This window comes from Lissotriton helveticus, chromosome 5_1 (genome assembly GCF_964261635.1).
Source record: "Lissotriton helveticus chromosome 5_1, aLisHel1.1, whole genome shotgun sequence".
Taxonomy (NCBI): Eukaryota; Metazoa; Chordata; class Amphibia; order Caudata; family Salamandridae; genus Lissotriton; species Lissotriton helveticus.
Window position 1 is genome coordinate 1,580,994,445 of NC_136065.1, and position 15,101 is coordinate 1,581,009,545.

A 15,101-nucleotide genomic window follows, 5' to 3' on the forward strand; every position below is an offset into this window, starting at 1 on the left:
CAGCGCTGCCGGCGCTTGGGCAGTTTCTCCTTGATCTCCCCGAGGGGGATATGGTCATTGGGGGGGACTTCAATGCAATATTGGACCCCTTACTGGACACCTTTCCCAGGCGGGACCGCCCGAGAGGAGCGGCAACACTCCCTGGATTTTTAAGCGCACTGGGCCTCACAGATGTTTGGCGTCACTTGAACCCCGCGGCGACCCAATACACGCATTACTCCTCTACACATAACAGCCTTTCGCGCATTGACTACTTTTTCTTTTTGGGGATGGGAGTGGGGCTGGTGGACAAACTAGAGATTCTACCCAGGGGCATATCTGATCACTCCCCCATGTCCCTCCACCTTACTACCAGAGAGAGGAAGCGCGCTAGAATATATCCGATATACCCCAACTATTTGACGGTCCCTGGCATTAGGAAGAAACTCAAACTGGCCACAACACACTACTTTAACGAAAATGTGGGAACGGTTCCCTCACCCTCAGTGCTATGGGAAGCGTATAAAACAGTTCTACGTGGAGTGGCCATAGCGGCTATCACAGGACACAAACGTGACTCCAGAAGTGAACTCGCAAAGTTGGAGTTGGCGCTCAGCACTGCGAACACCGCCCACATGGCGGACCCCACCCCTGACACCTTGCATACACTGCACCTCCGACAGCAACAGCACCAGACTCACCTCACAATGATTACGAGGGGGCATCTAGCACACACCGCACACAGAATATATGACGTGGGTGACAAGGCTGGGAAAATGCTGGCGTGGTTGGACCGACGGGGCGGTAGTCACAGAGGGGTACAGAGCCTCTATGCACAGGACGGACAGCTACAAACACACCCTGAACAAATAGTACGCACACTAGCACGCCACTATCGGGAGGTCTACACCCCGGTGCGGACCGTATCGGAACAGGAGGCGACGGCGACGCTCGAACACATTGCTATCCCCGTGCTTTCACAGGAGGCACAGCAAGACTTAGACTCGGACCTGACGGTGGATGAAATTCAATTGACCATACAGGAACTGCAGTCCGGCAAAGCCCTAGGGCCTAACGGGCTACCCGTAGAATGGTATAAGGCGACAGCCTCCGTGTTGGCCAAACCCCTACTGGATATGTATGCTGAAAGTGTGGAGAGGGCAGAGCTCCCTCTCGACCAACGCACGGCCACAATAGTGGCCATTCCTAAGCCGGCCAAACCACCGAATTTATGCACCTCATATCGGCCCATTTCTTTGCTCAACGTTGAAGTAAAGATCTTGGCGAAACTCCTGGCCAGTCGCCTGACCCGACACCTCCAAACCCTGATACATCCTGATCAGTCGGGTTTCATGCCCCACAGAAGCACGGCAATGAATCTGCGAAGGATACATGGGGTGTTGGCGCGGGCGCATCTTCTTTCAGACCAGGCCGTGGTTTTGTCCCTAGACGCCAAAATGGCGTTTGACCTGGTGGAGTGGGAGTATTTGTTTGCTGTCCTTGCTCGGATGGGCTTGGCCCAAAATATCTTGCATGGGTGCGGTTGTTGTATGCCTCGCCGGTGGCACAGGTGGTTGCAAATGGACACATTTCGCCGCCATTCCCGCTGGGGCGCGGAACTAGACAGGGGTGTCCACTCTTTGCTTTGGTATTGGAGCCATTGGCCATCCTGCTCCTGCTCAGAGCGACGCCGCTGTTCCGGGGCATCACATGGGAGGAAGGGTGGGAGGATAAAGTCTCCCTGTACGCGGATGACATGCTAATATACATGATTAATCCTAACGAAGGGATCCCGGCCCTGTTGGCTCTGTGTGATGAGCACGGCAGGGCGTCAGGTTACACCCCGAATTGGTCCAAGTCAGTAATATACGTACTTCGAGGCCCGGCCCCTCTACTCCGGAACGATTGTCCCCTACAGTTGGCGGCCACTTCCTTTAAATACCTGGGTATTTCCATCACTAATGACGCCACGGAATTCCATAACGCGAACCTGCTGCCGCCTCTGGCTCGCCTACGTACTGATATTAAGTACTGAGCTGCCCTGCCGCTGACCCTCCTCGGGCGCGCGGCACTATATAAGATGATGGCTCTCCCTAGGTTCCTCTATGTGCTTGAGAACACCCCCTATGTGGTGGCACCGCGTTACTTTAAACAGGTCGCTGCGCTAATTTCCAGCCTGCTGTGGAGCAACGGCCCAGCTCGCATAGCACAGGACAAATTGGTGCAGAGCTGGTATGAGGGGGGGATCGCATTGCCCAACCTCCAGTTGTATTACTGGGCGTCCCAACTTAAGATAATTAATCACTGGATCCACGTCCCGCGGGACGACCCCGCGTACAGGGCGGATTTGTCGCAGCTGGGGACGGACGGCATGCTTTCGGTGCTTTACAATTTCCCGCAAGTTAAGAACCTACTCGGCCCAACATTCCATACGGCAGCATTATGGCACACGGTGCAATCTCGGTTGGGCTGGAAGGGGAAAATCACAAAGATGACGCCATTGTGGGACACGAGAGAGCTGGGCAACCTGAGGTCCTGTAAGGGTTTTGCGAGATGGGACCACATTGGAATTTCCGTGGTTGGGGATCTTTGGGACAGGGGTACGGTGGTTACGTTTCCACAACTCCAACAACAGTATGGTATGGGAACCACTGAAACGTTTAGGTATGTGCAGATCCGACACGCACTCCTACAGGCTATTCTCCCTGACACCACACTCCCAGAGTCATCGCCACTGGAGGACAGACTGTTAACTGAATTTATGGAGCAGAAGGCGACCTCTCTCACGTATAAAAAACTGGTCAACAACTTGCCAGACCCCACACAGAAACTTAGAGAGAAATGGGTTGAGGAAATAGGCGACATGGATGATACAGAATGGAAGGAAGCGCTTGCGTCACCAAGGGAAGTAGGCATTTCGGCTAGGTTCAGGCTAGTGCAACTCAAGATATTACACCGCACTTACTACACCAGAACACTTCTTCACAGAATACAGAGGGCGGCACACCCCTTTTGCCTCAGGGGTTGCGGGGAGGAGGGAACTCTGCTTCACACATTGTGGGATTGCCCTCTGGTAATGGACTTCTGGAAGCAAATTATGCGCACGATCTCCCAGGCTATTGGGCTCTCAATCCTACCTGAACCCCGTAAATGTCTGTTGAACATTTGGGATCCTAGTGACCTGGACAGGTATGGCAAGCTATGGGTCACATTGGTGGTCACAGTGGCCAAAAGGGACATTGCACAGAAATGGGGTGCCCTGGAATTGCCTACGGTGGCTGGCTGGATCAGGAATATTGACCTCCTCATGGTGAAAGAGAGAGCAGTTTACGTACTGCGGGCATGCCCACGTAAATGGAATAAGGTGTGGACGCCTTGGAATAAATATAGGGGAGAACCGTGTGAACTCCTGCCGGAACATGAGGACTTGGACTCTGAAGAGGAGGAGGATTAGTGAGAGTGGGCATACATATTGCATCGGGTAGATGTTGGGGTGGTGCGGGAATGTAATGATATCTTTGATGTAGTGCTGGACATGGAAATGGCTAACACATGAATATGGGCGGGATTAGCCCTCTAACAAGTGATGACTTTAGTTGGGTTTTAATGTTTACTTTTTATTTGATATAAGTTAATTTTGCCAGGAAGAAATTGTTATAACAAACTAGGGAGGAACACGAGGCGGGACATGGGAAGAAACTGATGATGTGATGAAGGACGAGAGTCATAATAGCGAATGTCTCCTTTGTATCCGTATGCACAGGATATCCTCACCCTGTAAGATTGCAATCTAATGACCACAATTCATATGATGTTAACTGTATTCGATGTGACGGTGTTCACTATCAGCAATAATATTATTGTACACTTGAATTCCTGACAATAAAGAGTTTAAAAAAAAAAAAAAAAAAGTCCAGATATTCTGTTTGTTGTCATTCCCCCACTATCAATACTTATAATTAGGGGGTTATGGTCCGAGAGGACCCGTGGTAGTCTATCTATTGTGCACTTTGAGATCAAGGCACTAGTTGTAAATATATGATCTAGCCTAGCGAATCCGGCGTGCGTATTGGAGAAACATGTGTATCCTAGATCTTTGGGTATTTTCGACTGCCAGCAGTCCCACAGCCCGTGTGTGGAACACAAATCTTTGAGGGCACGAAATACCTTAGGTTTCCTCCCTTTATATATAAATCCAGGCTCTATTGACCAATCACACTGCAAGTTCAGGTTAAAATCGCCACAGACAATCAATGGGAGTGACCAATGAACAAGTTCATTAGTAATACATTCCAAGACCGCTGGATCATCTGTGATGTTACCGTATATAGAACAGATAGTTAGTTCCACCCATCGCCATGCTGGCATTCCGTGATCGCCCATCGGGCATACTTATCGACTGCTGATCTGGTGAATTGCAATCCCCTTCCAGTTGCCAAGATGGCCACCCCCCTTGTCTTTGTTGCCTGTGTTGTGGCAACTATCAGCCGATAGCCACGTGTTTGGAGAAGTTGTCATTGTGATCCCTCCACATGTGTCTCTTGGAGACATAAAACGTTAGCCCCTACTGTTCTTGATCCCACTGCCACCTTTTGCCTTTTTTTTCGGGTCATTAAGACCACAGATATTGATAGATAGAATTTTTAGTTTAGCCATTTAGAGTTTTAACTCCCCTCTTCCTTGGTCGTACAATCGCTTCATGCCATTTATTCGGCTCTTGGTTTTTAAATTGCTTGCTGCGCCTTGAGTTATTTGCACTTATTACACAACTTATACCTGCTGAGTCCCTGTGGACTCATTCCCACCCCCCACCCACCCTGTTCGAGGCCTCCCCCCATCCAGCTCCCTCCCCCACCCCTCTTAGGGCAGTCAGGCTCAATCCTGAGCCTGTGTGATAGCGTCTGGGTTGTCCACGCTCACCCCCCCTCCTCCCTCCCGTCACCTCGCCTTGTGCTCAAATCTATAAATATGAGAACCAAACCCGGATAAGAAGGAAAAAAAAAGAAGAGAGAACAAGAATAATAATGCATATTTTAGTTCTGTAGCAGGTTGTGGGTATATAGGGAATAAGGTGGGAAGTAATTTAATTATAATAAAGTAATTAGTATTTTTTATTTATTTATTTTAAAATGAATTTATTATTAAGTAATTATTAATTGGTTAATGATTATTATTAATTAATTGATAATCTTATTAATTGGTTATTTTTTTAGAAGTGGGTTGTAGATTTATAGGGGAATAGGGTGGGAACTAATTTAATTATAATAAAGTAATTATTAAGTTTCATTTATTACTATTTATAATTAATTTATTAATAATAAATTATTAATTGGTTAATAATTTTTATTAATTGATTAATTGATAATTACTTTTTTTTTAATTAGGAGTGGCTTGTGGGTTTGTAGGGGAATAGGGTGGGTAGTAATTTAAATATAGTAAATTAATTATTAATTTTTATTTATTAGTATTTATAATTCATTTGTCAATTATTTTTTCATGGGTTATTATTTTTTAATTATTAAATTGATAATTATGTTAAAAGTGTTATTTTGTTAGGAAGTGGGTTGTAGGTTTATAGGGGAATAGGTTGGGAAGTAATTTAACCAAAATAAAGTAATTCATATTTTTTATTTATTTGTATTTATTTTATATTTCTATTTTATAGTGTCTGCCCTTCCCCACCAGTAGTTCTTTGTGTGTTTATAGTGGAATATGGTGTGAAGTAATTTATTTATAAATTATTAATAAAACATGTTTTAATTATAATTAGGTATTTGTAAAGATAGTTATTTGTTTGTAAAATGTTGTTTTAAAACTTTTATAAATAATGTTTGTATTTATTTTTATTATTTTTTAATATTTAATTATTTTTGTATCTTTTGGACTGTTGTAATATTTTGATATCGTTTTTTGTGTTATTAACAATTTTTGTTTTGTAATTGCAATTTTTTTATTTTTTTACATTTTTGACATTATTAATTTTAACCCTTTGCTATGCAACACTTTCCCTACTGTTGCACTCACTGAAGTGGGAAAAGTAATGTTTACCCCTACGCTATCTAACACTTTCCCTACTGTTGCACTCACTGGAGTGGGAATAGTAATCTGTACCCCTACGCTATACAACAGTTTTCCCTACCATTGCACTCACTGGAATGGGAATAGTAATTTTTACCCCTACGCTATCCAACACTTTCCCTACTGTTACACTCTCTGGAGTGGGAATAGTAATTTTCACTCCTACCCTATCCAACACTTTCCCTACTGTTGCACTCACTGGAGTGAGAATAGTAATTTTTACCCCTACGCTATCCAACACTTTCCTTACTGTTGCACTCAATGGAAAAGTAATTTTTACCTCTTCGGGATCCAAAACTATCTACTGTTTCACTCTTTGGAGTGGAAATAGTAATTTTTACCCCTATGCTATCCAACACTTTCCTTACTGTTGCACTCACTGGAGTGGGACAAGTCATTTTTACTCCTATGCTATCCAACACTTTGCCTACTGTTGCACTCACTGGAGTGGGAATAGTAATTTTTACCCCTACGCAATCCAACACTTTCCCTACTAATGCACTCACTGGAATGGGAATAGTAATTTTTACTCCTACGCTATCCAACATTTTCCCTACTGCTGCACTCACTGGAGTGGTAAAAGCAATTTTTACCCCTACGCTATCCAACACTTTCCTTACTGTTGCACTAATTGGAGTGGGAATAGTAATTTTTACCCCTACGCTATCCAACAATTTCCCTACTGTTGTATTCACTGGAGTGGGAATAGTAATTTTTACCCCTACGCTATCCAACACTTTCCCTACTGTTGCACTCACTGGAGTGGAAATTGTAATTTGTATTCCTACGCTATCCAACACTTTCCCTACTGTTGCACTATCTGGAGTGGGAATAGTAATTTTATCCTCTCCGCAATTCAATATTTTCTTTCCTGTTTAAGTTAATGTAGTGTAAAATGTATTTAAAAAAATATATATATTGTAATATTTTAATGTATTACATATATATATATATATATATTTATGTTACTGGTGTATGTGTATATACATGCATTTATAATTTTTTGATAAACAAATGTTATTGATTTTAAAAATAAAGAAGAGCAAATCAGCCAAAGCATGGAAATCACAGATATAAATACAGTCAGTTCATATTTATACCCCCCAATCAAGATCCCCTTAAAACCCTAGTAAAAATTGGATTCCAGTCAATCGGGATCTTCCACAGCCCCCAACCACTTCCCCCACACTCTACGGTATTTCTTGGCACGCCCCTTCGCTGCATACATGGCTTTCTCTTGGGTCGCACACCAGTCCACCCCTTTTCGCCACTTCTCCAGGGCGGGAGGATTTTGGCTTATCCAGGCCGCCACAATGTTTCGTTTGGCCACCATCATAGCTTTGTTGTAAAACAACTTGTCAGACCTGGACCCATCCAGCCCATCAGTGATTCCCAGGAAGGTTTGACGTGGATCATGGGGGACCTCCCAGCCTAGCACCTCCGTTAGTTCCCCCTCGATGGAACTCCAGAATTGCCCCAAGCGGGGGCATGACCATTCATGAGGAGGAAATCGGCTGGGGCATGTAGGCATCGTGCGCAGGACGCATCTTGGCGCAACCCCGCTCGGTGTAGACGCAGGGGGGTGAGGTTCGCTGCATGTAGATAGTATAGCTGAATCAGCTTGAGTTTGGCCGAGACAGTAACTATTCTAGGGGCCATAAGGGCATCGAGCCAGTCCACATCGTCAAGAGGGCCCACCCATTCCATCCATTGATCCCTCACCTTGTCTAGCGATGTGGAGGTGTTATTGACTAGAGTACGGTAAATTCGGGAGACCCACCCCCTTCCCAAGTTGCCCATCAGCGTCTGAGCCTCAGGGGGGGCTGTATTCGGGGAGCCTCGTGTCACCTGTAATGTGTGTGAGGAGGGCGTGTCTCAACTGTAGATATGTATAGTGTTGAGAGGATTGTATGGAGTAGCGGGTTTGTAGCACCTCGGAGGACAACATTAGGCCTCTTTTACACACGTCCCCTAATTGGGAGATACCAATAAGGTCCCAAGATTTAAAACCCCGCAGCCCGCTGACTTCCCGAAGCCAGGCTCCCTGCCAAAGGGGGGTGCACTGGGTCAACTTCCCCAACCACCCCGTGTGGCGGAGCAAGGCCCACCATGCCAAAAGCACCGAGCGCGTCACCACAGGAAGTCTGGACGGAATGGGTTCTCCATATAGCATGGCTTGGACGCACATTATCCCCATTTCGCTCCGCTCAAGCCTGTAGGCCGGGTCGACCAGCCCCCATTAAACCAATCATGTATCACTAGCAGATGTACCATTAGAAAATACAGATATAGGTGTGTCATTCCCATGCCCCCGTCATAAGAGGGAATCTGAGAGACAGCCAAAGCCACATGGAGCCTTCCACCACTCCTGAGAAACTTTGTGATTAGGCTGTCCAACTCCTTGAACCAGACCTTGGAATGCCAGAAGGGTGTGTTCTGGAGGACATAGAGGAACCTGGGGAGGATCATCTTTTTAAATAAAGCAACCCTCCCCAGGGGGTTCAGAGGCAGCGCCCTCCATTTGAGGAGGTCCTCTTTAGCCCTCTTAACCAAGGGGGCCACATTGAGGGACCAGTCCAGTTCGGAGAGAAGGGTGATCCAGATCCCCAGATACTTAAAGGACAACCTCCGGAGCGGTATGGTGGGCTGCCACTCGAAGCACTCCCTAGAGAGATGCAGGGGGACTAACACAGACTTTCCGGGGTTAAGCCGCAGCCCTGTTGCCCGCTCGAAATCATGCAAGATTCGGAGGCACTGTGGCCCGGAGGAGGCGGGATCGGACAGGAAGACGAGCACATAGTCCGCGTACAGCGCAATCTTGTCCGTGTCCGTATGTGGCCATTCCCATCCACGAATACGCTCCTCAGCCCGCACCAGGGACGCCAAGGGTTCCATCGCCAGGCAAATAGTAAGGGAGAAAGAGGACAACCCTGCCTAGTGCCCCTGGCAATGGGAAAGGCCTCCGACAGCACCGCGTTGACTAGGACTCGCGCTCTCGGATGAGCGTAGAGGACTCGAACCAGAGAATGAAAGTGGGGCCCAAACCCAATCTCGACCAGTACTCCCAGCAGATACTCCCAATCCACAGAATCAAAGGCTTTCTCAAAGTCTATGGACAGGAGGGCCAAGTAAGGGGTTATATGATGCCAGTGTGCAGGGCCGACTTCAGTCTTGGGAGACAATGGCGGGTCCCCCGCTACGGCATGAATCCGCATTGGTCCGGGTGCACCAATAAGGCCAAATAGGGTTTCAGTTGTTGCGCCAGAATGGTGGCGTAGTTTGATTTCAGTATTAATCAGGGACATAGGGCGGTACTCAGCACAGGAGCGGGAGGGAGGTTGGGATTTTGGGATAACCACAATGGTGGCGATGTCCGTCTCTGGCGGGAACGAGCCTCGGTCGACCGCTTCTTTAAATAAGTTTGCCAGGTGACGGACCAAGGTGCCTCTATAGGCCGCATAATATTCCTGCGGCAGCCCGTCCAGGCCCGGGGTCTTGCCCGATGGGGTCAGGCTGATCGCTTCCTCAATCTCTTTCAGGGAGATGAGGCGTTCTAAATCCTTCTGGGCCGCATGATCCAACGTGGGAAGGCGCACTCCGCCCCTGTCAAGGAGAGCAGGGACGGTCAGTCTGGGGGTCTGTGCCATATACAATTGCCTATAATACGCAGCAAAAGTATTTGCCATTGCCGTAGGAGCACGGTGCACGACTCCAGCTGTGTCAACCACTTCCGGAATGATGCGGTTCGCCCTGGGGTACGTGGCCAACCTGTGCAGTATCGTCCCATTTTTGTCCCCCCAGCCGTAAACTCTGGCCACCGAGGACCGCCAAAGGAGCTTGGCCGCATCCAAGGATAATTGCCTGATTTCGCCCCGAACAAGGGCCGGTTGTCGAGCCCTGGAGGCGTCCTCTGATACGGAGAGAAGCTGCTCCAATCGAAGCGCCTGCGCTTCCTTGGATGTAATTTCTTGCAGCAGCACTTGCCTCTGGATTTGAAGCTGCTGTTTTGCAAAGCCCCTAACGGTCGCCTTCCCCGCCTCCCACAGGGTACCCGGGGATGACACCGACCCGTCGTTGGTGTCCAAGTATCGGATGAGTTCCTTCCCGACCTTTTTCTTGAAGTCCTTATCCTGGAGAAACCAGGCATTCATTATCCATGTTTGGTGGGCCGCCGGGGGGGGAGCCCCAAACTAAGAAGTATCGGGAAGTGGTCGGAGATGCCCCTAGGGAGGATACGGACCCCCACTATCTGAGAACAGTCAAGCGCGGGGACAAAGATCGCATCTATGCCGGCACGGGTGTGGTGGGCCGCAGATGTGTGCGTGAATTGGACAGTACGCGGGTGCCAAGTGCGCCACGCATCACAAAGCCCCAGGGACTCGGACCATCTTCGTAACTGCTTCACATTCGTCGCCAGGGTCACCGAGGGGGGCCCTGACGTATCAAAGGCTGGGGCTGCATTAAAGTCTTCCGCATTGATCATACTACCTGCAGGCATGTTGTGTAGCAAGGAAGCTGTGCGTGTCAGAGTGGTCGCAAGCAAGAAGGGCGGGGCGTATAACGACAGGAGAGTGAAGGATGTACCGGATAACATACTGCCACAAACGAGCCGTGGGGGTCATGCACCACCTGGGAAAGAACAAAGGGCAGGGAACGCCTCAGGAGGATTGCCACCCCGCGTGAGCCCCTGGGGAAGCCAGAGTGCCAAACCCTGTCATAGCCATACCGAGCCAGGAAAGGGCAACAGTTACCCAACAGGTGCGATTCTTGGAGCAGAAGGATGTCTATTCGGAGACGCTGCACATACCTTAAACCGCTGTACGCTTGTGGCGGTCCAGCAGACCGTTGACATTCCACAACAAAACGTGGAGGGATCCCATGGGTAAGGTATTATCTGTCATGGTAGAGAGCACTTGGCCAAGGCGGAGCGCGTGGTTTTGAGTGTACATTCTTACCCATGCGCCAAGGGTATTGCATGTGGGTACAGACCACGGGAACACACCTGCCCCACCCACCGGTGCTTTGTGTTAATCCATACTGGCTGAAACAAAAAACAATACATACTAGAACAACGTAACGGACGAAACTGTCCAGAACCCACCACTCACCCCCACCCTACACTTCAGGAACAGAAGCATCTGTCGCCCCCCCCCCCCAATCAACAATAACACCCAGTATACTGGGCGAACAACCAAACTAAAACGCCTGGGAACAGGGAAGCGTGAAGGACCCCTCCTCTTGTGCGGATGTCGTGCCCGCTTGTGCGTCTTATTAGATGTGACCAATATTTCCTCTATGAGCTAAAATTGGAAATCGTTTCTTTTTTCACCTACCCCCTTAATTTTATTCTTAACCCCTTCGAGGCTGATGACGAGCTGGGCTCGTCATGAGGTAGCCTCCTCGCACGCTCATGACGAGCCCAGCTCGTCACGTAACATGCGTTTTTAAAAAACTCAGCGTACGGGCGGAATTCCGCCCGCATGCGGTTAAATATTGTTATTGATAGCTTTTTCTGTTGCAAAACATTGTACATTAGTGGTACTCTTGCATCATAAATTCGTAGCTACTAAGTCAATAACAAAGGGTTGACAGGTGTGCTCATCTCAACCGCATAGTAACAGATCGAAACGTTGTTATCAATGACCCCAGCCAGGATTATATCAGTAAGCAAGGGAAGAATGCCATAGGAACAATGAATAATAAATCCTAAACAAGCAAACATTACAAGATCTTTACAATATCCTATCAGTCACCCTTGGTGTGTGGGTATTCCTGCTGCTACCCTACTACGCCCAGTGGTCCTTGCTGCTATGTGAGAGTGTTGTGCATAATAAATTAAACCTAATGACGAGGGTGGAGGAGGGCCCCTCCCCATGTGTGCAACCCAGGAGGAAGCAGTAGGTGTATGCGTCTTACGGATATGCGCATCTTGTCATCCACACATAGCCCTCAATCGGGGGGGGGGGTATGCCCAACCTAACCCTTTAATAATTTTCCACATGGATGCCACTATATAATTTATATATTTGCATTAATGGTATAAACCTCCAACCTCCTTGTTAGGTTTTGCCTGTATAACGCTTGCGCTGTGCTTGTGAAATCTCTTGTATATAATATTTCTTAAACGGGGGCTCTTATCAGTTCCCAAAGCCGAATTACTGTGTTCATTCGCTTTTGATTGGAACTTTTTTTTGTTGACTTCTCCTGGCTGGACATACTTCTACTAAAGCTGTTCACACTGTTTAAGCCCCGTTCACTGTCAAGATAAGATCTCTTTCCTCAGAAAAGGCAGACAGCTTCCTACAGCATGCTGGAATGCTTACTTTGTATTACTTAGTTGTGTAAAGCAGATACTTTAGCCTTAGAACATTTGTGGCATTTCCTATTTATTCCTCAGTATCTTTCTTTGCACTTTGAAGGCTTTATCAGATTGTTTTTTTTCAACTTAAAATCTATTTGGTCATTATCCTCAAATTCTAAATGTTGTAATAAACAGTGCACGTTAAAAATAAAGTTAAAATACAAGAGCTATGTTATATTTTACTACTAAACAAGCAGCCACAAGCGCAGTTACCTTGCAGACTAGAGGGTCATGATTTGAATGGTGCAGTAGCATCAGACCCAAATGTTTTCAGAACTCCTCTAAACACATAATATTGCTATATTTGCTTACTAAACAGGTAGTCACAACTGCTGATACCTTGCACTTAAAAGGGGCTTGATTTAAATATTGCAGCTGGGGCAGTGGCACCGGGGCTAACAGTTACCATAACTCCACTAAACATTGCTATATTTTACTACTAAACAGGCAGTCACAAGTGCAGTTATCTTGCAGACAACAGGGTCATTATTTGAATGATGCAGCAGGTGCAGTGGTACCAGGCCCAACAGTTGTCAGAACTCCTCTAAACACCTTTTATTGCTATATTTTACAACTAAACAGGCAGTACCAAGTGCGGTTATTTAGTAAGCACTAGGGTCATGATTTCAATAGTGCAGCAGGTGCAGTGGCACCGGGACCTAAATTTCAGGCATATATACATGAAATTACAATACAATTACAATATATATTAGAAGTCCTGACGATAATCTTGTCATCAACAGCGAGCGAAATACCGTCGACTAATTAGGCGAACACAATGAAATTTGTATCTTGACTTGCTCTCTGAGTCGTCCATTAAGACAGCTTTGTGATACACCACTATTTCTCTATATCACATGAGTCTGTCACTCCTCGCAGCACAGACACTTTTGCATCCCACTGTACATTGTGATTTATTGTTGGATAAAAATGTGGAAATATGTACAATTATTTACCTATAAAACATAATAACTATTTAATATCCGTGACATTTTGTTGTTATTTGGAATCATCGTTCTATCTTCTTTTCTTGGGGTAGTGAGGTTAAGTAGCCCAAGACTTCTCTGGGAGATAGTATGGAGGACAAGAGCTCAGAACTTAACAGTCAACCGACGACACGGTACCATACTGTCCATATCAGTGTTAATTTCATGTAAAAATATATTCATCTCACAGCAAAACTAAATACTCCACAGTTCAGTAGGAATGAAAGACAGGGCTATAATCCAAGTCACATTTATCAGTGAGGCACTACCCCCACCCCCCCTTTCCCACTACTCTCTTCCCACTGGAGTTGAGATCTCAAAATTACAGCCACCAACACACTGTGAGAATATGCATCAGTTAGGAACAGGTGCAGATGGCATCACGTGCTCTTGTTGGTCAATTGCAGAACTCAGTTCAGTGTCTTTAGCCGATTCATAATGTGGCAAAAATCTAAAGCCTGACTGATCTGTGCATGTTGGTCTCTTTTCGTAGGTGCAAGCTAAGCCCCATATTGAGCTGCTATTGTAGTTTGGCGGCACGATGGATGAGGATTGTGCTTTCCATCTTGCGGCAGTGTCTCCTCTTCTGCGGGGGCTGCTCTGTGGCGTGATGAAAGTTGAGAGGGCCCCCCTGCAAGGTACACGGAGGGGTCCTCAAGTTCGCAAGCCCGAGTACTGTGCAGAGGGGGCCCTCTGCAGCTCGGGGGGAGGGTGGGGGAGCTGTGTTACCCCCCGGGGACTGCTGCATCATCATTACATTAGCAAAGACATCGCAGGATGCAATCGGTGGAGAAGTCCTGCATGGTCGGTCGCACTAGTCTTCTGTAGCGGCGGTCTTCCCGACAGTTCGCAGACCAGTGTTCAGATTCAGCAGTTGCAGCCAATTAGAGCTTCCATACAGGGGATGTAGATCGACTGTCTAATGTTTTAGAATGCTATTTTCTGGCTGCTTTGCAGACATTTTCAAAAACAAAGAGAGGAGTATCCCCAGGACACAGGGTCCCAGTGATTGCAAAGGTGGGAAAATGGATGCAGATAAAGAAAGAAATCTTTCTTTATAAAAACCCCTCACTCACCAACCTGGTTGGTGACATGCTTCATCATCGGGGTCCACCTGAGTGACCGAGTGTCACTCAGGTGTGCTGCGACGCCTGCTACTGCAGCGGAGCTGGGTTTTTTGTTAGTTGTGACAGGAGTGATTTAGTGATTTAAAAAAAAAAAGGTGTTCAACATGTACTCTTATTTAATTTATTCCAGAGTCATGTGACACGGTTAAAAGATATAAATAGGATACTTGTGCTGGAGTAATGTGACCAGAAAGTATCAGTGCTATGTGAGTATGGTCAACATGTTTCAACCTTTTGACAAAATAATAGATTTTCGTCAGGACCAATGTGTGACGAGCCGAGAGGTATGGGCACGCTAAGGTGCACCCGTCCCTGACTCAGCTGAAAGCAAGACCGTGTACTTACAGTTTTGGCGAGCTTACAGCATTCTGTGTAAGAACAAATCTGAAAAAAACAGGTAAGAAGTTCATACCATATTGAATTATTTGCCTAATTCATAATTGATTGCATTCATTCTCCTCTGAGAATGTTTTGTGATAGTGGTTTTCTGACAACATTGTTCAGACGTACATACACTGATACAGCATGCAGTGGTACATTACTATTTGAAACTGTTTTTTTTGTCTGAAA